Raw genomic sequence first — 22,644 nt, 5'->3', positions numbered from 1 at the left:
AGTGGCGTAGCCTGACTTCTCCGAATAAACTGCGGGCTGTCAAGGAGACGACCGATGTGTGGCAGTCCTCCCTGCGGGCTTCTCGCAGGGACTCTGTCATCCTGTGTCGGCTCCGCATCGGCCATACCTACCTGACGCACGGACATCTTTTGCGTCAGGAGGATCCCCCCCTGTGTCAGTGTGGGTCCCGGTTGACGGTCGCCCACATTTTGTTGGAGTGTCCCCGCCTGCGCATCCTCCGGCAGACTTTTAATCTCCCGGGCACGTTGCCTTTGGTTTTATGCGACGATGCCTCCATGGCTGACGACGTTTTAAATTTTATCCGTGGTAGTCCTTTTTATGGTTCCATTTAGGGGGGACCTGTCCCTTTCCCTTTCTGTGTATCTTGTCCTCGAGTGTCTCATTGGTTGCAGATTTTAATGTGTGTATTCGGATGGTTGACTCTTTCCCAATTTTTGTACCCATGGTCAGTCAACCAGTCTCCGACCCTCTTATTTTCTTCCGTTTCTTTCTGTCCAGTGTTCGTCTGTACTCTTCTTGTCTCTAGTGTTCGCTGACACATTGGTGTTCTTTCAGTGACTGGGGGGAGGGGCGTCTCCTCCCCCCTTGGGGTTTTACCTGTTCCGTAAATTTTGTTTCGCCGGTTTTTTGGAATGGGGGACTGATGACCTTAGCTGTTTAGTCCCCCTTAAACATCCCAACAACAACATCACTTTAAACCTGTGTGGCCTCCCTGGTGTGCCTGGTCGACCACAAGTCCCCGCCACGCTGTTCACTCTATTAACAGAGTGCGTACAGGGTTGATGACATGGAGAAAGAAAGCTATCGTCACAATTTGAAGTTAGAGCAATGCAACTTTCTTACCTTTATTGGTCGCTCTTGCACGCTCGTGGTCCAGTGATGAATCTCGTGATGACTGGGTGCTGTGTGATGTCCTTAGGTTAGTTACGTTTAAGCAGTTCTAAGTTCTAGGGGACTGATGACCATAGATATCAAGTCCCATAGTGCTCAGAGCCATTTTGATGAATCTCGCTATCCGCTGTTTGTTAAACCAATTTGATGTCCTTGGTGTGTGTTCTGCTGCGTAAGAACTGACAAATATTTAAACTTCCAACTTTTATTTTATAAATGCTGACCGTGACGATATTCAATAATTTTCAAAGTAACAGCTTTTCCAATACATCATTTCGTTTCCTCTATCCTTGACCTTCTCAAAGCAAGCGTATTAAAAGACGTCTCAACACCAACTACCCATTGTCTCTACACCCGCCAACAACCGGCTTCTGTCCACAGAGCTTACAAACTGTGCAGTACTGCCAACCTTGGTTGTATATCGATACTTTACACATCGCACGTATACATATATGAAAAATGAAAAGTGTTTATAACATAGTTCTGCGGCAATATACCTCATGATTGTCCTCATATTAACAGTTTTGTAACAAAATAATAATATTTCAATTTATGTTTCAGTAGTCAAAGTTCACTTGCTCCCTCAAGTTTGGAAAGTATACGAAAATAAAGGAACGGATCAGGGAACAGAGTGGAGCGCAAGGTGAGGGAGTAGGGAGAGGGTGTGCGCGGTGTGCAGAGAGGTGGACGCAGCCCTTCATGAGCAGTGTGTGTCAAGTGGCTGGTGGTGGTGGTGATTTCCTTGAGCCAGAGCTGCATTTCAAATGTTCTGAAAGACGAGATGTTAAACGGTAACGATCCTCTTTTTAGGACCTTTCTCTGTGAATAGACAAAAAGGGCAGGCACCGCCACCTTTAGGACAATGTGCGTTTCGCGCTGTACAAGTGAGCGTCGGAGACGGGTGTGAGGAAACCTAGAGCGCCGTTGTAGACCAGTGGGTCCGAGTGGCGATGAGCTGCCTCTGGCTGTCGCCGACCTGGTGTGCAGTGAAGTGGCACGTCTGTGACTGTCTGGTGCGGACGTTCCTGAGCAGTGCCTGCACAGTGGCGGGGCAGCGCCGTAGTTGTGTGGGGGGCGGAGGCGGTGGGTCCAGAGCCCTGCACGAGCAGGTGGAGCGGCGGCAGGGCTTCACGCCCTCGTCTGCTGGAGTGTTGCTGCGCGGTATGGGATCCTTACCAGGTAGGATTGGCGGAAGACGTGGAAAAAGTGCGAAGAAGGGCAGCTCGTTTCTTGTTATCGTGCGATAGGGGTGAGACTGTCACTGATACGAGACGCGAGTTGGGGTGGCAGTCACTGAAACAAGGGCCGTTTTCTTTGCGGCGAGATCTATTTACGAAATTTCAATCGCCAAGTTTCTCTTCCGAATGCGAAAATATTTTGTTGACACCCGCCTACGTAGGGAGAAATGACCATCATAATAAAACAAGAGAAATCAGATCTCGAACGGAAAGATGTAGGTGTTCCTTTTTCCCCTGCGCCATTCGAGAGTGGAATAGTAGAGAAGTAGTATGATAATGGTTCGATGAACCCTCTGCCAGGCGCTTAACTCTAGGACACCTAAGGGGTGGGGGTTTCGTTGAACCCACAGTTTTTTTATATCCCCTGCTTCTGCAGAAGTAAATTTCATACTACATATTCCCCCTTGAGTTATTGTTTGTTGGCTTTTTTATGAAAGGTTAGTGTCAATATATTTTATAGAAAATTCCTGCTTTGAAAGAAAAAAAAATAAACTTATTATGGGTCTAACAACCCCCCCCCCCCCTTAGCATCCCATGTTATAGTAGCATTTCGTATTCTCATCTTTACAACAATGCAAGTTAGTTTCTTGTTGGTTGGTATTCTTGATATTCACAACAATCGGTTTACTTTCTGAGGAAATGATAGTTGACGTCAGTCAGCTGTTATTTATCTTGTAAACCTGCAGTGAGTTAGTGCAATTCCCAACACGTAGGCCTCCAGTAACTTTGGTGTCCTACACAGAAAAAACGAAACCAAGTAAAAAACTTACTGATGATGTCAACAATGCACCAAGATAAAGGCACTGTTGGAGGAGTGAAGAATAAAACCGAGATAAAAGCATATTATATTTCCACTAAAGGTGGAATTGATACCATTCATCAAATGGCGCGTATGTACACCTGCAAGAGGGGAACAAAGAGATTGCCTCTATCTGTATTTTACTCTCTCATCGACATTTACGCTATCAGTGCAATCACCATATTCATCCAGCAACATCCAAGATGGAATGAAGAGAAAAACAACAAACGGAAACTTTATCTTTTGCAAGCTGGGATGGAACTAGTGAAATAGCAGGTAGAAGAAAGAAGTGCCAATGCAAGAGGGTTATCTAACCAAATTGTTCAATCAATGGAGACTATTCTACAAAAGAAAATCAAAGAAGTGACAACAGAAGGACGTCAGCCTCCTGCAGGGAAAGGTCGGTGCCATGTTTGTGTACGAAAAGCTAAAACAAAGAAGAAGTACAACAATCTAAGTAAACCAAAACAGTATTGTGGACAGTGTCATAAACATGTGTGTAACACACATTCAGAATAAAATTGTGAAGTGTGTCCCTTGCCTTGAAGTGGAGGACTCAAAGCAGTCTATTGTATACGGACACATCTGTATTTTGTATTGTAATGCGTCAATTTTTTATTCACTCAATCCAATATTTATAACAATTATTCAACATTTATAAACCGATGGTCAGCCGATGTGGCCGTCCGGTTCTAGGCCCTTCAGTCTGGAACCGCGTGACCGCTACGGTCGCAGGTTCGAATCCAGCCTCGGGCATGGATGTGTGCGATGCCTTAGGTTTAAGTAGTTCTAAGTTCTAGGGGACTGATGACCACAGATGTTAAGTATCATAGTGCTCAGAGCCATTTAAACCATTTATAAACCAATGCCATGGTTAAAATACATAAACCAATTTGAAAGTTGTAAGTTTTCGTCAGTAAACTTATTTAATACCTGTTGGCTCCCCCCCCGCTCTTCTTATGCATCCAAGTTAGCAAAAAAGGCTTTGGCGTCCTAGGGTTAAGTGTGAATTGCAGAGTAACCATGTAGATGTAGATAGCTACACTGTGTGGGGCACTGAGGAGAGGTTGACTGACAACAGGACAGAGTCCTCTAGTCTCCTCGCTGACCAGACACAGCTGGCAGGAGTCTCTTCCGCCTCTAGGACTGAGGGGGCTGCCTGAGAGCCGAGTGCCAACACGCCAGCGACGCTGGGGGGATCGAGCGAGTGCTGCAGCCAGCACTTCTCCACACGGACACGTGTGCGTCGTAGACATGTCGACATCGTGGCTAGGACAAAACGTCGGCGCTGCCAAAGCCTTGCGAGACGTCAGGGGAGCGGGAGGCAGCGTGGTGGTGCACGCGAGTCGGGGGCGACAAGTAGACAGCGAGCAGCGTGGAGCGGGAAGAGGGGGGGGGGGGCGCTAGCCGAGTAAACTCCTTGGCTGACCGCGCAGGCACGCGCTGGAAGCATGCCAGACTGCTGCTGCTGCCGCCTGCAGCGTGTTTCCGGGACGATAAGAGGGGGGAGGGGGGAGGGGGGAGGGAGGGAGGCGGCCGGACGCACTACCGGCAGGAGGCCGTGCACACACACATACACACAAAAACACACATCTACATTTATACTCCGCAAGCCACCCAACGGTGTGTGGCGGAGGGCACTTTACGTGCCACTGTCACTATCTCGCTTTTCTGTTCCAGTCGCGTATGGTTCGCGGGAAGAACGACTGCCGGAAAGCCTCCGCGCGCTCGAATCTCTCCAATTTCGCATTCGTGATCTCCTCGGGAAGTATAAGTAGCGGGAAGCAATATATTCGATACCTCATCCAGAAACGCACCCTCTCGAAACCTGGCGAGCAAGCTACAGCCGCGATGCAGAGCGCCTCTCTTGCAGAGTCTCCCACTTGAGTTTGTTAAACATCTCGCTTACCAAATAACCGTGTGACGAAACGCGCCGCTCTTCTTTGGATCTTCTCTATCTCCTCCATCAACCCGACCTGGTATGGATCCCACACTGATGAGCAATACTCAAGTATAGGTCGAACGAGTGTTTTGGAAGCCACCTCCTTTATTGATGGACTACATTTTCTAAGGACACTCCCAATGAATCTTAACCTGGTACCCGCCTTACCAACAGTTAATTTTATATCATCATTCCACTTCAAATCGTTCCGTACGCATACTCCGAGATATTTTACAGAAGTAACTGCTACCAGTGTTTGTTCCGCTATCATATAATCGAACAATAAAGGATGCTTCTTTCTATGTATTCGCAATACATTACATTTGTCTATGTTAAGGGTAGGTTGCCACTCCCTGCACTAAGTGCCTATCCGCTGTGGATCTTCCTGCATTTCGCTGCAATTTTCTAATGCTGCAACTTCTCTGTATACTATAGCATCATCCGCGAAAAGCCGCATGGAACTTCGGACACTATCTACTAGGTCATATTGTGAAAAGCAATGGTCGCATAACACTCCCCTGTGGCACGCCAGAGGTTGCTTTCACTTCTGTAGACGTCTCTCCATTGAGAACATGCTGTGTTCTGTTTGCTATAAACTCTTGAATCCAGCCACACAGCTGGTCTGATATTCCGTAGGCTCTTACTGTGTTTATCAGGCGACAGTGTGGAACTATATGGAACGCCTTCCGGAAGTCAAGGGAAATGGCATCTACCTGGCCGCCTGTATCTAATATTTTCTGGGCCTCATGAACAAATAAAGCCCGATGGGTCTCACATGATCGCTGATTCCCATATCGATGTTGACTCCTACAGAGTAGATTCTGTGTTTCCAGAAACGACGTGATCCGCAAGCAAAAAACATGTTCTAAAATTCTACAAAAGATCGATGTCGGAGATATAGGCCTATACTTTTGCGCATCTGCTCGACGACCCTTCTTGAAGACTGGGACTACCTGTGCTCTTTTCCAATCGTTTGGAACCTTCCGTTCCTCTAGAGACTTGAGGTACACGGCTGTTAGAATGGGGGCAAGTTTTTTCGCGTACTCTGTGTAGAATCGAATTGGTATCGCGTGAGGTCCAGTGGACTTTCCTCTGTTGAGTGATTTCAGTTGCTTTTCTGTTCCTTGGACACTTATTTCGATGTCAGCCATTTTTTCGTTCGTGCGAGTATTTAGAGAAGGAACTGCAATGAGGCCTTCCTCTGTGAAACAGCTTTGGAAAAACGTGTTTAGTATTTCAGCTTTACGCGTGTCATCCTCTGTTTCAATGCCATCATCATCCCAGAGTGTTTGGATATGCTGTTTAGTTCCACTTAGTGATTTGACGACTGCCGAATAACAGATTCAAGACTTTGTTGTGCCGCCTGCGTCAGTTCGCGAGGACTGCTGCGTGCAGCTCACTGTGAAAGTACACACAGTGGCACGTGCTCCGTGTACGTCTACATCCGTAGTGCACTGTCCATGATGGCGGGTACTCGGTACCACTAACAGTCATTTCCTTACCTCATAGAATGAAGGTTTTCACGGCAGGTGTTGTCATCACGTAACACTCCCGGGCTGAGATGCCGTGGGACTCTCCCCTGACGTTTCGCCTTCGACTGCGGAAGGCATCACCCGCGGACAATCGGCGACCTACATCGAGAGCACTTTTTTATTCCTTTATTGAATTTCGATTCTCCCCAAAGGGGGCGGGCTGGCAGCAGCTTATTACGCTGCTCTGCAGCCTACAGACTTTTCAAAACGTAGGAACAAGATAAGAAACAATAAAAGCAGGCGATTATGCGGTGACTTAAATTGTAAAACGGCGGAAAATTGGGTGAAGTTAAAACATAAAGCAAACGGTTGGCAAAGCTAGTAAAATACACAGGAAGCAGACAGGTAACATAGTAGACAGACAATTAAAAAAAACATGGCGACAGTCTGGTGTCTGTTCGCAAGAGATATAAAAATCACACCCAGCGACAGTATGATGTCCGTTCGCAACACTTCGGACAAGACACACAACAAGGAACACTCACTGTAAACAGTGCACTAAAATGTCGGCACAAAGATGACACACCATAGCCAATGGTATATATGGGGAGGTGGGAGGGGGGGGGGGGGACAAGGAGGGAGGAGAGGAAAACGAGAACACGAGTGAGCGCCGTACATATAGGCCATCCAGAGGGCGCCGCTGTCAATCATGTGACGCCGGCTGTGCTATAATCTCTCTGATATTGCCAAGTTCCCCAACTGAAATTAATCGATTGTCACGCAGTTGCTCCAATGTTGACATCCAGCTTAATGCCTTCATCTTTTCTATTAAAATTATTGTGTTTAGCAGTCTGAATAGCCTCTCTGTGCATTCGCGCATGATAATGCGACCTCTTTGCTAAGACGGTCGTCTCAATAAACTTTATTTCATGATCACCTTCCTGAAACACATGTTCCGCTACAGCCAGCCTCTTGTGGCCGAGCGGTTCTAGGCGCTTCAGTCTGGAACCGCGCGACCGCTATGGTTGCAGGTCCGAATCCTGCCTCGGGAATGGGTGTGCGTGATGTTCTTAGGTTAGTAAGGTTAAAGTAATTCTACGTCCTAGGGGACTAATGACCTCAGATGTTAAGTCCCATATTGCTCAGAGCCATTTGAACTATTTTTGTTCCGCTACAGCCGATTTATCAATATGCCTGAGGCGGCAGTTCCTTTTATGTTCACCCAGACGGTGTTGACACTTCTTTTTGTTGTGCCTATATAGACCTTTCCACAACTGCACTGAATTTTATAGACACTCGGTGTAGCTAGAGGATGTCGTTTACCTTTTACATATCGTAAACATTGTTTTATTTTCGTGATGGGTCTGAAAACAGTTTCCACATCGTAGTTGCTTAAAATTTTTCCAATGCGATCAGTGACGTTACTGATGAATGGTAAGAACACTTTCCCTTGGGTTGGTGTCGGTCCTCGTCCCTTCTGGTTGTCAGTCTTGGGCGCAGTGCACGATCTATCTCTCTGTTGGAATACCCATTCTTCTTGAAGGTCGCTCTAAGGTGTTTAGTCTCATCATCTAAATGAGCTGGTTCACATATTTTGTGGAGCCTGTCTACTAATGTTTTAAGAATGAGATTTTCACTCTCTGAGCTAATCTGCCAGTAAGTTTCATATCAGCGCACACTCCGCTGCAGAGTGAAAATCTTCTCATTCTTGAAACATCCGCTAGGCTGTGGCTAAGCCATGTCTCCACAATGTCCTTTCTTTCAGGAGTGCTAGGTTCGCAGGAGAGCTTCTGTAAAGTTTGGAAGGTAGGAGGCAAGGTACTGACAGAAGCAAATCTGTGAGGACGGGGCGTGAGTCGTGCTTGGTTAGCTCAGTTGGTAGAGCACTTGCCCGCAAAAGGCAAAGGTCCTGAGTTCGAGTCTCGGTCCGGCACACAGTTTTAATCTGCCAGTATGTTTTAATCGCCGCTCTTTTATGTCTTCGGTGGTGGTTAGAATCTTTCTGCAGATAACGATGTGCGTGTGTGTGTGTGTGTGTGTGTGTGTGTGTGTGTGTGTGTGTGTGTGTGGAATGTGTGTGTTTACTGAAAACCTTATGACCCAATGATCCGTCCTCTCGTTTGATTAAGTCACATCTAAGAAGTTCACGTGACCATTGATTTCCTTTTACATAGTGAATCGATTTCTTGGATTAATACTATTCAGATGTAACAGGAAGGCATCCACGCAACAGCGTACAACCTATTAATTTCAATAGGGAAAGTTGGCAATATCAGAGATCATAGCACAGCCGACGTCACGTGTTTGACAGCAGCGCCCTCTGGATGTCTCTTATATACGGCGTTCACTCGCGCTCTCGTTGCAGTTCGCTGATTGTCCTCGGAGGATGCCTTCCGCAGTCGAAGGCGAAACGTCAGGGGAGAGTCTTACGTACGGACCACGGCATCTCGGCCCGGAAGTGTTAACTGATGATTTCCTTACCTGTTCCACTCGCATACGGAGCGACTGTCTGTCTCCCTCTGTACGAGCTCTAAATTCTCTCATCCAGTCTCCGCGATCGCTTACACGAAATGTACGTTGGCGCCAGTATAATATTTCTGCAGTCAGCCCCAATTGGCAGTTCTCAATACTCTTTCGCGAAAATAACGTGTCCTTCCCTCCACAGACTCACATTTGAGTTTAGAAACCATCTCCGTAATACTCGTGTGTTGATCGAACCCACCGCTCACGAATCTAGTGAAAATTCTCTGATTCTCCTTCATTTCTTCCTTTAGCCCGATCGGGTGGGGATCGCACACACTCCAGCAGCATGCAAGAATGTGTCGCACTAGTGTTCCGTACGCGGTCTGCTTTACAGCAGGTGAACCACACTTCACTAAAATCCTCCCAATATACCGAATTCGACCATTCACCTTCCCTACTGCAATGCCTACATGCTCGTTCCATATCACGTTACTTTGCAGCGTTACGTCCAGATATTTAATCGACGTGACAACGTCAAGCATCACACTACTTACATTACTTTACCTATTTGCGCTCGACAACACTGCACTTATTTTCGTAAATTACTCTAGAGAAAATACTGCAGCCATAATTTTACTCCAAATAATTTTATTATACCATTACTAGTTTCGGGCCTGAGCCCACCATTAGGTGGTAGCGTTGTCTCCTTGCAAGTTTTACATTTGAGGTTTTCCTGAAAAGCTCTCCTTCACACACCTCTGGCTTATAATATTTGGAGGAGAGCTTTCCAGGAAGACACAAATGTAAAACTTGCAAGAAGTGAATGCTATCGTCTGATGATGCGCTCAGGCTCGAAACTAGTAATGGTATAATAAAATTATTTAGAGAGAACTTGTGGCTGGTTGCACGATTTCCTAGAGTGTGACCTACAGTACCTAATATTTTATTGAGACATTAAGGAATTGTTGTTGCTACTTGCCTGCACTAACTTATGTTTTAATACTTTCAGAGCTAGCTGCCGTTTAGCCCATCCATTAGACCACCGTTGTATGTAGAGAATAAGATTGGTCCTGTAACACTTCCCTGGACTATTCCTGACGGCAGCCATGTCTCTATTGAAGAGTCGCTGTCGATGGCAAAGGTAATGCGTTCTATTACTTAACAAGTCTTCCAGCCACTGACAGGTACGCCGACCTAATCTGCATTCTCGAACCACCGTTAACAGTCTGCAGTGGGCCATCGCGTCAAACGTTTCCCGGAAATGTAGAAATACAGAAAGTGCCTATTGCTCTTTGTGCGGAAGTCTGAACACATAATGTAACCAAAAGCCAAGCTGAGTTGCGCATGAGCGATGGTTCTCAAATCCACACGTGCGAAATCAAGGCACCAGGGAGGCCATTCCTCAACCCATTTGTGCCGTGAACTAGAATGTGATGTCCTTGCATTATATTACTGGAATATGTCATTTGGATCCTGGACAGGAAAGGAATGGCAATAGAGGCTACCATTCTCACCACGTACTTCAGAGTATTTAGCCTCCCTTTGACAATTACCAAATCTATTCAAATTTGGATCAAATGGCTCTGATCACTATGGGACTTAACATCTGAGGTCGTCAGTCCCCTAGAACTTAGAACTAATTAAACCCAACTAACCTAAGGACATCACACACATCCATGCCCGAGGCAGGATTCGAAACCTGCGACCGTAGTGGTCACGCGGTGCCAGACTGAAGTGCCTAGAACCGCTCGGCCACAACGGACGGCACACAAATCAGTCCTCCTGCCATACCCAATATCTCCCACAGTTACGTTGCACGAGCTGCAGAGATTTGAGTCTCAAGAATTGCTGTTTGCTGTTACTTTTGTAACTTTTCTGAATAAAAATGTTTCTTTGTTGTGGAATAAACCATGACTGGACTGGTTTCCTACCTTAAGCTCCCTGTACGTCTTTTATCGTACTCAACTATGCAGGTGGTGTAAAATTACAGACACGCTATCTGATTAAATGAGTCGCCAATACTATCTGAGACTGTATAACTGTATTTGAATAGTCGTTTATCAAAATAATCAGAAAACCTGAAGCAGTATGCTAAAGACAATATCCTGCGAATTCCATATTGTGCAGACCAGCGCTACAACGCATGACGTCACACTACGTGACTTGCAATTTCGACAGACTAACAGAATAAAAAAATGCTGCATAAACTTAGAAACTGAATTTCGAAAGAATAAATAACACAAAATGTTTCTGTGAAAATACCCTGTAATTTTACGAACAGAAACTGACTAGACAAATTGATACACAGGCAAATGTAGCACTGCACTATGAGAATAGAACTATCTGGATAAGAAATGAGATCTGAACACACTTTACCTAATCTGAACCTGACGATAATTTTGAAATGCAAAGCTAACAGTAAATGATCTTGCTATATTCTGAATGTGATGCAAAACTAGCCATAACTAGTTTTCGTGGCGTATCTGTGTCAACTAGATACTGCTAGAAGTGACGAACATAAAAAATGCACTACAGCAGCAAAGTAGTCACATGAAGGAAAACCTTGCGTAGCGCAATGCAAGGATATGCAACTGTTCTAGGGAGTTCACGCTTTCGTTTTAGCCACTGTGTCCAGCTAAGTGCAATGTGGTGACACACATAACCAAACAGTAAACTTTCTTGGGGAGACGGTGGTACAGACTCAACTTGTAAACTTGTTAAATGACTGAAAAGAAATTAGTCTTTCTAAACAACTATATTGTGAATAATTAAACTCACTCTCAAAATATTAGTCACGTTCCTTTTTTTTTAAAAAAAAAAGAAGGTTCATATTTAAAATATGGCTGCGACCTGAAATCAGTTATTGAAATGGCAACGGAGTGCAAGCCATGTGAACAGATAACTTGTTTAACCACGTCTCAATTATGAGCTAACTGTTCCAAACAAATAAAGAAAAATCCTACTAAAACTTCCGATTGCCCAGACACACCATAAACTACGCGCAAGCAAACACAACAACAACAGTTCCTATAGGTCTTCACTTCTCTAATTAATCTTTACCAAATCATGTTTTCCTAATCCATCATCCTCTGCATCATCATCTCAGTGGTCTCAAGCCGTTTACAGACAGTAGGTAGCATGACAAACATCAGACTCACTCACTACCTTCTCTTACAATGCTACAGCAACGATAATGCTACTAACAACCAAAGATCACACTGTTGCACTCAGAACTTCTGTGGTGTAACATACTGACAATTGAATACGAGTGCCGGACGGGGTGGAGGAGCGGTTCTAGGCGCTACAGTCTGGAACGGCGCGACCGCTACGGTCGCAGGTTCGAATCCTGCCTCGGGCATGGATGTGTGTGATGTCCTTAGGTTAGTTAGGTTTAAGTAGTTCTAAGTTCTAGGGGACTGATGACCTCAGAAATTAAGTCCCATAGTGTTCAGAGGCATTTGAACCATATTTTTGAAAACTAGTGTTTGAAGAATGTTCAGTATACACATATGAATTAAACTGGAGCTCACGTCTCTTTTCTTGACTACGACTTGATGCCGATCTGAAGACCACAAAGAAAGGCGAAACAGCGCCGTGTAGCACGCAGTACCCTCGGTGTCCCAGCTGACTGCAGCTCCACGCTGTACAGGTGGCTGTCCTTTTGTGACACGGTCACAGCTGAGTGCAGCTCCACGCTGTACAGCTGTCTGTCCTTTTGTGACACGGTCCCAGCTGACTGCAGCTCTACGCTGTACAGGTGTCTGTCCTTTTGTGACACGGTCACAGCGGTGAGCAACGCGTGCCAGACCGTTCTCTGAATCCAGTTTCCAGTGATCTCTTCCAGAAGGCTCATGGTGACGCAGTGCCTCTAACCCCAGCTGTCATCACCCGTCTTCGTCTGAGCCAGTTGAACGATCGTATGAAATTCTCTTGGTGTGGTCTTTATGGAAGGACTCGTGCCCACTCTTCTTGACAGAATGCTTTCTATCTCGGAAATGGCAGACTTTATATTTTGTTTTATTCCTGCAAATTTCACTGCTCATGTCGGCCGTTTACCGTGTTGAATAATATACTTCCGTTATCCTTGTTGATGGTAAGAGCAAAGATAAAAGCACATTGTAAAAGCATTTCGCAAAGCTACCAAAAACAATCTGGTTCTATTAGAAATAATACATATGTTACACATACCCAGAACCGTTAATGATTTGCAGTGACAACATTAACAGATGTTTACTGCATGCTGCACCAATGGAAAATAACGGAGGGACGTGTCTTCACTTGTTAACAGAATTCTGTAGGTCTTTCATAATAGCAAAGAGGTTGCAATGGAAGACATGTGTTTCATGGTAGCGAAAACGAATAAGTGCTCATAGCTGTAAATACACACATTTTATAGCCCATTTCTACCAGACATTTTTGTTTTGTTTTGGTCCATGCTACCACCTCTCGAGTTATTGAATACTTTCTTCAACATCGTATTTGTCATCGACAACGATTCTTTGAGTGTTTCTTCTTTTATTTCAGGCCATATTCACATTTCTATTAACAATGATTATCACTTTAGTTCCATTTTAGAACAGTTTTAGTTGTGTTGAAACAAGACACGCTGTTTTATGTTACGTAACTGATCTGGAACACAGGTGTCATAAATATGAAGGTGTATGTAGGTGTAAGGAAGAATGGGATTTCTCAGCCACTTCTGCCCCCTCTATATGTACGCCATGAGTGTATATCCTGGTGTGTGTGACCTCCTCCCTCTCCCACACACATCCACCCCCTCCGTTTGAGTAATACATAAACGCCAGGGAAGCCAGTCTCAGCACAATCATCATTGATCGCCTCCCCTCATGTGTCACTTTCAAGGTCATCCCTCCCAACTCCTTTAGGCTAACTGTCGTATATATAAATGGTGGCCTGTTCTCCTTCTGGCTGGGGCACACGAGGCCAATGATTTCTGACATGTCATTTTGTAGATCATCTGAACTGTTACCCATTTCGTATAATTTATGAACAAAAAATAGCTGAAGCTCACAAAGACATCAGATACGTGAAGTTTTATATGGCGGGGAGAAATTAAAAAAAAGTATATTTTGAAAACTTTTATGACATATATAAACCGGTATAATGTTAAAACGCTGCGCTAAGTATAAACTGACTTGAAATTCTAAAAATGCACTCTACTCGTAGTTTGCTTGTTAAAATAATTAAAGACTTATTTCAATACATTAACTTAAAACATTTTACCTTGAACTCTCTTGATCGTAAGGCAGTAGCTGTGTTTGCTTTATATTTATGTCATGCATATCTGTTTCGCTGTTTCACTCTTCCACATATCGTACTGTGCACATACATAAGTAGGAACGACCCTCATTCACACACAGTCTCTCCTGCTCTGATTTTGTGAATTCAGTACTCATGTGAAGCTGAAAAGAAATGTACGCAGCTAGCAATATTTCACTGTCTACTTAGGTATCAATTTAAAGACATGTAAGGACAACAAATTTTGCTTGTTAGAAATGCTAATGTCGATCAGCGTAGCAAAGCTCCCCTGCGTGTAATGTGCCCAACACATTTAAAGATGCCAGGCACAACCCATTGCTGATAATGACTTATGATCAAACAAACAACTCGGACTCCTCATGTTTACAATGGTGTGATAAGTGATTTTATAAATACAAATAGATTACTCTTTTGACAAAGAAGTGGTCGTCCTACTTGGTAAATACTAGCATAACTAATACATAGTGTAGTCACGATCAGATCCCGTCTTACAGAAGTCTACCTCAGTTCAAAGTTGTGCTCCAGCTACATAAATTTGGAAAATAAATAATAACGATGAACCTCAGTGTGTAATGAGTGTTCCCAAAACATACTGGCATTAGTATTGATCATATGTGTAACTGCGTATTTCAGGTTAGCTTTAAAATAGTATCATTATTTGTGGAAATTATGTTCAAGTACAAACAATGTATACTTTTAATATTATGCTCCAGTATTCATTGCACGTAGCTATTCGTAACCTCTGAATGTTGGATGCCAAATATAAAAGTTGCAATCAGCTTTTAACTTTATTAAATTACATATCAACAAAAATTTTTCGTTAGTTCTATCCGTATGAATAGATTTTCCCTTACAGCCTAGGTCAGCCATCTTAGAGACTGAAAACTCTGTATGCCAACATAGCTCTTAATTAAATATTGCACAAGTATCAAATGTTTCATTAGATTGAAATGTCTCACTGGTCATGCTAACTGATCACCCACTCATATACTAGCATTTGCTTTAATTTTATTCTACTATCTCAAATCACTTACAAGGCAATGAATATAACTTGTCTCTGAACTATTGTCAGCCAGAGGAATTTAAATATTGTAAGAATCTGTTTATTTTTTCAAGCCCCCATGGGGCTCGCGGTTCTTTCGTGAGCTGGTGCGTGGCGCCCAACTGCCCCGAGCTGCTGCAGCCCGTTCTTCCTCCACTGGCTGCGTTCCCTTCTCCGCGCCCCTCCCTCCACATCCTCCTTCCTTCCCCCTTGCCCCCACCCTACCCCTCTTTCGGCCTTCTTACTTACGTCGTCCTCGCCATCCACCTGGTTTCCTAGATTCCTTGCGGTTTCATTCGCCTTGTCTTTGCTCTTTCATCATCCCTTTTTGACGTTTTTAGTCCCCCTTTGGAGTTTGACTTCCACTTTGTTAGACCCACTAATGTGAGAAACACTCCCGCATTAATCAATTTTCTGCAAGCACACCAGTGTGTGCAAATATCTTCTCTTCCTATTCATACACTGATCAACCAGTACATCTACATCATACTCAGCAAGCCACCCAATGGTGTGTGGCGGAGGGTACTTTCGGGACCACTATCTGATCCCTCCATCCCCGTTCCACTCGCGAACAGTACGTGGGAAGAATGATTGTTGGTACGCCTCAGTATTGGCTCTAATTTCTCTAATTTTCTCCCCGTAGACAATGTGCGAGATGTATGCTGGGGGAAGTAATATGTTGTCTGACTCCTCCTGTAAAGTGCTGTCCCGAAATGTCAGTAGTAAATCTCTCCGTGATGTACCACGTCTTTCTTGTAATGTCTGCCAGTGGAGTTTGTTTACCATCTCCGTAACGCTCTCTCACCAGTTAAACGATCCCTTGACGAAACGCGCCGCTGTTCGTTGGATTTTCTCTATCTCCTATATCAGTCCTGGCTGATAGGGATTCAAGACAGACGAACAACACTCAAGAATCGGGCTAACAGGTGCCTTATAAGCCACTTCTTTCGTGGATCAGTTACATTTCTTTAAGATTCTTCCGATGAATCTGAGTCTTGTGTCTGCTTTTCCCACTATCTGTTTTATATGGTCATTCCACTTACGGTCACTCTGGATAGTTACGCCTAGATGAGTCGCTGTCTCCAGCTGTTTGTCATAAATAGTGTAGCTGTACAGTAGTAGATATCTTTTCCTATGTGTGCGCAATATGTTTCATTTATTTACGTCCAGGGTCAACTGCCAGAGCCTGCACCATTCATCAATTCTCTGCAGGTCGTTCTGCAAATTCTTACTGTCTTCCGCCGTTGCTACTTTGGTATAAAAATAAATAATATAAAAAATATTCACATTTAGTGTAACCTCAAAACAGAAAATTTCCTAAAACTGTCAACAGTAAAAAATATAATTATGTCGTTCACATTCAATATAACCTACGAACAGGAAAATTGCGTAATGTTTCAATAACAAAATGTGATTAATCTCTCAATAAAATTGCGACTCACATATAACCTATCAATAATTGACTGTGAATTTAAACTGGTAAATTTAGGACGTCAGCAGTGCTGCGTCATGGCCCTGAAAGATCATACTGAATAAATTGAAAATTCTTACCTCAGTCTAGTCGCCGGATGACGCATATATATATATCTGCTCCTATATGGAACTAAACTTTTCTGGCACAGCCCAGTGCAATGCTGGCCGATAGATTTGTCATGTATAAAAAGAAACAACTGATTTTTCTTTACAATAATCGGGATGACCATGGATTGGAGAAATTAGTGAAATCTTTAAATCGAGATGAATGTCAAAAGTTACTTTTTATGAGAAAGATTATTAGTAAAAGACATTTTTTTAATATTTACATGGGACTGGATATAACAATACTACACATGCGCGACGCTGCTTTTACCTTATACTACAACGCTCAGGCTCCGCCATCGCTCCACACGACCGGCCCAACCAACTTCACACTCCAGACTGCTAGCAACCACTTACTCCTACTGCCACACTGTTCCTACTGCATACAACACTGCTCTTTGGTCTGAGATTCTCTTTTAGCTTACATACCGCAGGTAGCGCGTGAGCAATCCATCGAAATTACATCTGCTCGAGTGCGCTAACAACGAATTCCTTAATCATGGACCTCTTACAGGCTCTACAGTCTGGAACCGCGCGACCGATACGGTCGCAGGTTCGAATCCTACCTCGGGCATGGATGTGTGTGATGTCCTTAGGGTTGGTTAGGTTTAAGTAGTTCTAAGTTGGTTAGGTTTAAGTAGTTCTAAGTTCTAGAGGAATGATGACCTCAGAAGTTAAGTCCCATAGCGCTCGGAGTCATTTGAACCATTTGTCTTACGGCCTTTCCTAAAAACGCGAGTGACCTGCGGTTTTTTTCAGTCGTTAGGTATGTTTCGAAGCTCAAGCGATCTACGATAAATTACTGCTAGAAGGAGAGCAATTTCTTTCGCATAATCTTTATAGAATCTTACAGGTATCTCCTCTGGTCCTGAGTGATTGTAGCTGCTTTTCAGTATCTGCCATTCCGACGTTCGCACGACGATTGAAAGGAGGGGCAATGTTACGATCTTCCGCAGTGAAACAACTTAGGAAGACCGAATTCAGTATTGCGGCCTTCTCTCTGTTATCTTCCGTTTCAGTGCCGGAGTGGTCGCTGAGAGAATGAATAGGTAACTTTGACCGACTTTCTGATTTTACATACCACCTATATCTCTTAGGGTTTTTACTCAGGTCAGTTGCACTCCGTCTTCAGGCCACATATGGCCCATCTGGACCATCCGACCGCCGTGTCATCCTCAGCGAAGGATGCGGATAGGAGGGGCGTGTAGTCAGCACCCCGCACTCCTGGTCGTTAAGATGGTTTTGTTTGCCCAGAGCCGCTACTGTTGGGACGAGTAGCTCCTCAGTTGGCATCACGAGGCTGAGTGCACCCGAAAAATGGCAACAGCGCATGGCGGTCCGGATGGTCACCCCATCCAAGTGCCGGCCACGTCCGACAGCGCTTAACTGCGGTGTTCTGACGGGAACCGGCGTATCCACTGCGGCAAGGCCGTTGCCTCAGGTCAGTTGACAACTTTCGAAATCATTGAACGCTTCTCTCTTTGCTCTCCTTGCTCTCCTTACGCACATTTTGTGACCACTGCTCAACGTGAGGTTGTATGCTGCCTGGTGGCGCTGAGGGCTCGTGATGCTTTAAGAGAAGTGTGCGAGCGGAGCAGAGACGGGTGGGGAATCATTGTAGCGACTAAGTGACTCAAATGCGGAAATCCACCGACTTAAGCGACTTTGACGAAAGCCGAAGTGTTGTGGCCCAGTGGCTGGGAGCAAGCATCTCGGAAACGGCGTAGCTGGTGAGCTGTTGGCGTGCTAGTATATAAAAAAAAAGGTCCAGATGGCTTTGAGCACTATGGGACTTGACATCTGAGGTCATCAGTCCCCTAGAACTTAGACCTACTTAAACCTAACTAACCTAAGGACATCACACACACCCATGCCCGAGGCAGGATTTGAACCTGACTGTAGCACCTAGAACCGCTCGGCCACTCCGGCCGGCGTGCTAGTGTCGTGAGCGTCTGTGTACCATGGTTGAAGAGTGCTGAAACCACGAGTAGGCGACGACAAGGAGCTCGTCGACCACACCTCATCACGGAAGGTGGGGGTAGCGGCTCGCCCGCCCTCTAAAGCAGGATGGGCGGCGGTATGCGGCAGAGCTGGAGACAGAGTACAGGGTTGGCGAGACAGGCTCTACTGTTTTGGAGCACAGTGTTCAGCGCACAGTGTCGAACAGTAGAGGACCACTGTGTGTTCCCATGTTGACCCAACAACACAGTAAATTATGATTACAGTGACTGGAGAGAAGATCAATGGGAATCGTGTCGCCTGGTCGGACGAATCCCATTTATTGTTTTGCCAGGTCGACGGTCGTGTCCAAAAGCGCCGTCATGCAGGCGACCGGCTACCAGAAGTGTGCACCACGCACCGACGCAGGTCGGTGAGAGCCGTGTCGGGGTATGGGGGACATTCTCCTGGGCTTCCAGTGGACTTTCGGTAGCAATCTATGGCACCGTGACAACTGTGCACTACGGGAACAAAATCAGGGAGCGCCTGCAGCCCCTTATGCTGGACGTCTTCCTCATTAGCGATGGCATCTTCCAGCAGCATAACTTGCAGTGTCACAAGGCCACAGCCGTGGTGCAGTGGTTCGAGTACCATGACAGTGAACTCACGTCGATGTCCTGGCCATCAGATTCGGCGTGTCTGAATCTGATGAAACCCAACTCGGACGCTATTGGGCGCCAGCTCCGCGCCCACAAACGCCCCGCTCGTAAACTACAGGAACAGCGGGATCTGTGAGCCGTCATCTAGTGCCACAGACCTCTGGAATCGTACCAACTACTTGTCGAGCCATTGCATGCGGAATCAGTGCTGAATTGCCTTCCTACTACACTACTGGCCATTAAAATTGCTACACCACGAAGATGACGTGCTACAGACGCGAAATTTAAGCGACAGGAAGAAGATGCTGTGGAATGCAAATTATTAGCTTTTCAGACCATTCACACAAGGTTGGCGCCGGTGGCGACACCTACAACGTGCTGATATGAAGAAAGTTTCCAACCGATTTCTCATACACAAACAGAAGTTGACGGCGTTGCCTGGTGAAACGTTGTTGGGATGCCTCGTGTAAGGAGGAGAAATGCGTACCATCACGCTTCCGACTTTGATGAAGGTCGGATTGTAGCCTATCGGAAGTGCGGTTTATCGTATCGCGACATTGCTGCTCGCGTTGGTCGAGATGGAATGACTGCTAGCAAAATCTGGAATCGGAGGGTTCAGGAGGTTAATACGGAACGCCGTGCTAGATCCCACCGGCCTCGTATCACTAGCAGTCGACAGGCATCTTATCCGCATGGCTGTAACACACACCGTCAGATGGCTTGCGGACTATGGATGTAGATGTAGAACGGATCGTGCATCCACGTCTCGATCCCTGACTCAACAGTTGGGGACGTTTGCAAGACAACAACCATCTGCACGAACAGTTCGACGACGTTTGCAGCAGCATGGACCATCCGCTCGGAGACCATGGCTGCAGTTACGCTTGACGCTGCATCACAGACAGGAGCGCCTGCGATGGTGTACACGACGAAGAACCTGGGTGCACGAGTGGCAAAACGTCATTTTTTCGGATGAATCCAGGTTCTGTCTACAGCATCATGATGGTCGCAGCCATGTTTGGCGACATCGCGGTGAACGCACATTGGAAGCGTGTATTCGTCATCGCCATTCTGACGTATCTCCTGGCGTGATGGTATGGGGTGCCATTGGTTACACGTCTCGGTCACCTCTTCTTCGCGTTGACGGACCTTTGAACAGTGGACGTTACATTTTCCGTGGCGCCACCCTTCATTCTATCTCTGCGAAACCCTACTTTTCAGCAGGATAATGCACGACCGCATGTTGCAGGTCCTGTACTGGTATTTCTGCATACAAAAAATGTTAGATTGCTGTCCTGGCCAGCACATTCTCCAGATCTCTCACCAACTGAAAACGTCTGGTCAACGGTGGCCGAGCAACTTACTCGTCACAATACGCCAGACACTACTCTTGATGAACTGTGGTATCGTGGTGAAGTTGCATGGGCAGCTCTACCTGTACACGCCATCCAAGCTCTGTTTGACTCAATGCCCGGGCGTATCAAGGCCGTTATTACGGCCAGAGGTGGTTGTTCTGGGTACTGATTTCTCAGGATCTATGCACCCAATTTGCGTGAAAATGTAATCGCATGTCAGTTCTAGTATAATATATTTGTCCAATGAATATCCGTTTATCATCTGCATATCTCCTTGGTATAGAACTTTTAATGGCCGCTAGTGTAATATTTTCGCTCATCAGTGTATTTAGATACATTCTGTAGTCTGGGTATAAATGTGTGTGTAAATTAATAAAGATATTGTACAAGCATATAGTTCTTATTGGCTACCCTACCAGGTGTGGATTGGTTTCTTTAGCATCCAACGGTTACATGGATTCCTCACCTAGCCAGAGTGCCTACAAAGCGGTTTCAGGACTGCTACTTCTGCTCCTCCTCCTTCTTCTCCTGAATGTTTCACATGAAAGCTTCTGTAAACGCATAAAGCGAATTGCCATAGTTGTATGTGGAGAAGGTGTACTGCATTATACTGCTATTGCGTCATACATGAATTTCTTTACTTGATACATTCAGTAGGCGTATTCTAGTAGGAACCTGAAGGAAGAATTGGTACATTTTCAAAATTTCAGAAAATGATTCTAAATTCTGACACTTTTTAATTAAAAAGAACACCACTGTTGATCTATTTTTAGAGTTTTCGTTCAGCATTGTCGATTTGGCACAATTCTTGATGTTGCAGAACTGATCAAACCATTTCAAATCATCAATTTTTTAGGCTCACGGTTTGTAATTACTGAAGACACGCAAGAATGTCCACCAAGCAAAGGTCCTTTAAGTCTTTGAGTTGAAGCCTATTGTGCGCTTGAATTCTTCCATTGTTTGCATCCATTTTTCTGTGTACTCAGATTAAGTTTCTTTTTAAACTAGATACATCATCCACGTGCGCCTGCCACTCGTCTTCCAAGCCAGCTTCGGAAAAGGAATTAAAAGCTTCTCTGAGAGTAATTAACTTATTCTCAAGTCTATTTCTTAGAGAAATTAATATATTTCCTAATACGTCATGAACTTCTGCAATGTAAGTGTTTTTCCGTTCAACGTACATCATTTTGCAATGAAAAATGTGCACGGTCTAGGAGCGAAGCAGATCATATTGCTCCGAAAAGTCGTTCTGTAGAGAATTTCTAATTTTATTACGCACAGATTTGGTATCCTAGGGGAGAAAGTAACATTTAAGTGCTGGCTACAATTGTAGAACCCTTTCTGTTGCTGGATACAATGATAGCCATCTGATACCGGACTGGATTAGAAGCTACTGGTAATTTATGTCCACAAATTCGCAGGAATCTTTCAGTTGCTTTGTGCGTACTGCATACACGTGAAAAAATTTGAAGTTTCATAACGAAAGATTCTGCGTCTAAAGGAAGAGAGTCAGTTCCGTGTTGCAAGGTATTTTCTGGTATACGCATGGTAGCCAAGATCTGTTATTATGCTTTCGTTTAACTGTCGTTTGAAAACAGAATACAAATTTTTTGCTCCCCTGGTTGTAAGACCAAAGAAGTTAACATTTGTACTATCACCAACATAAGCAGTATCTTGACAAGTGGTAAGGTTATTCTTTCTCGAAGTATTGTGATGTAGTTGGCAATACTTTCTAAAGTTTCGTTTGGACAACTTTGTTGGTCAACAACTTTTCGTTGAATGCCACTGTTATAGTAATCAAAATTTTGGATTACAGCTGACAATATTTTCAGTGTATCCTTATTACTTACATCTGTCCTCAGGCCATAACATGTAACTTGGTCATTCATCTACAGTTCGTGGTGCAATGACATAATTAACTACCTCTTCTGTTTTAGTTCTTCCAAAAGATATATTTTGTGCAACC

The 22,644-nt window shown here is 44.8% G+C and overlaps 1 protein-coding gene and 1 pseudogene across 3 annotated transcripts in view; one reads left to right on the top strand and one right to left on the bottom strand.

The window, feature by feature from the left end:
• Positions 1-22,644, top strand: part of LOC126285345 (myrosinase 1-like) — a 502,449-nt gene that overhangs the window by 66,238 nt on the left and 413,567 nt on the right. The window lies entirely within an intron of this gene.
• Positions 18,045-18,163, bottom strand: LOC126285581 (5S ribosomal RNA; annotated as a pseudogene).

This window comes from Schistocerca gregaria, chromosome 8 (assembly GCF_023897955.1).
Source record: "Schistocerca gregaria isolate iqSchGreg1 chromosome 8, iqSchGreg1.2, whole genome shotgun sequence".
Taxonomy (NCBI): domain Eukaryota; kingdom Metazoa; phylum Arthropoda; class Insecta; order Orthoptera; family Acrididae; genus Schistocerca; species Schistocerca gregaria.
The sequence above is the reverse complement of the archived record's forward strand: the minus strand, read 5'-3'. Positions and strand labels throughout refer to the sequence as shown.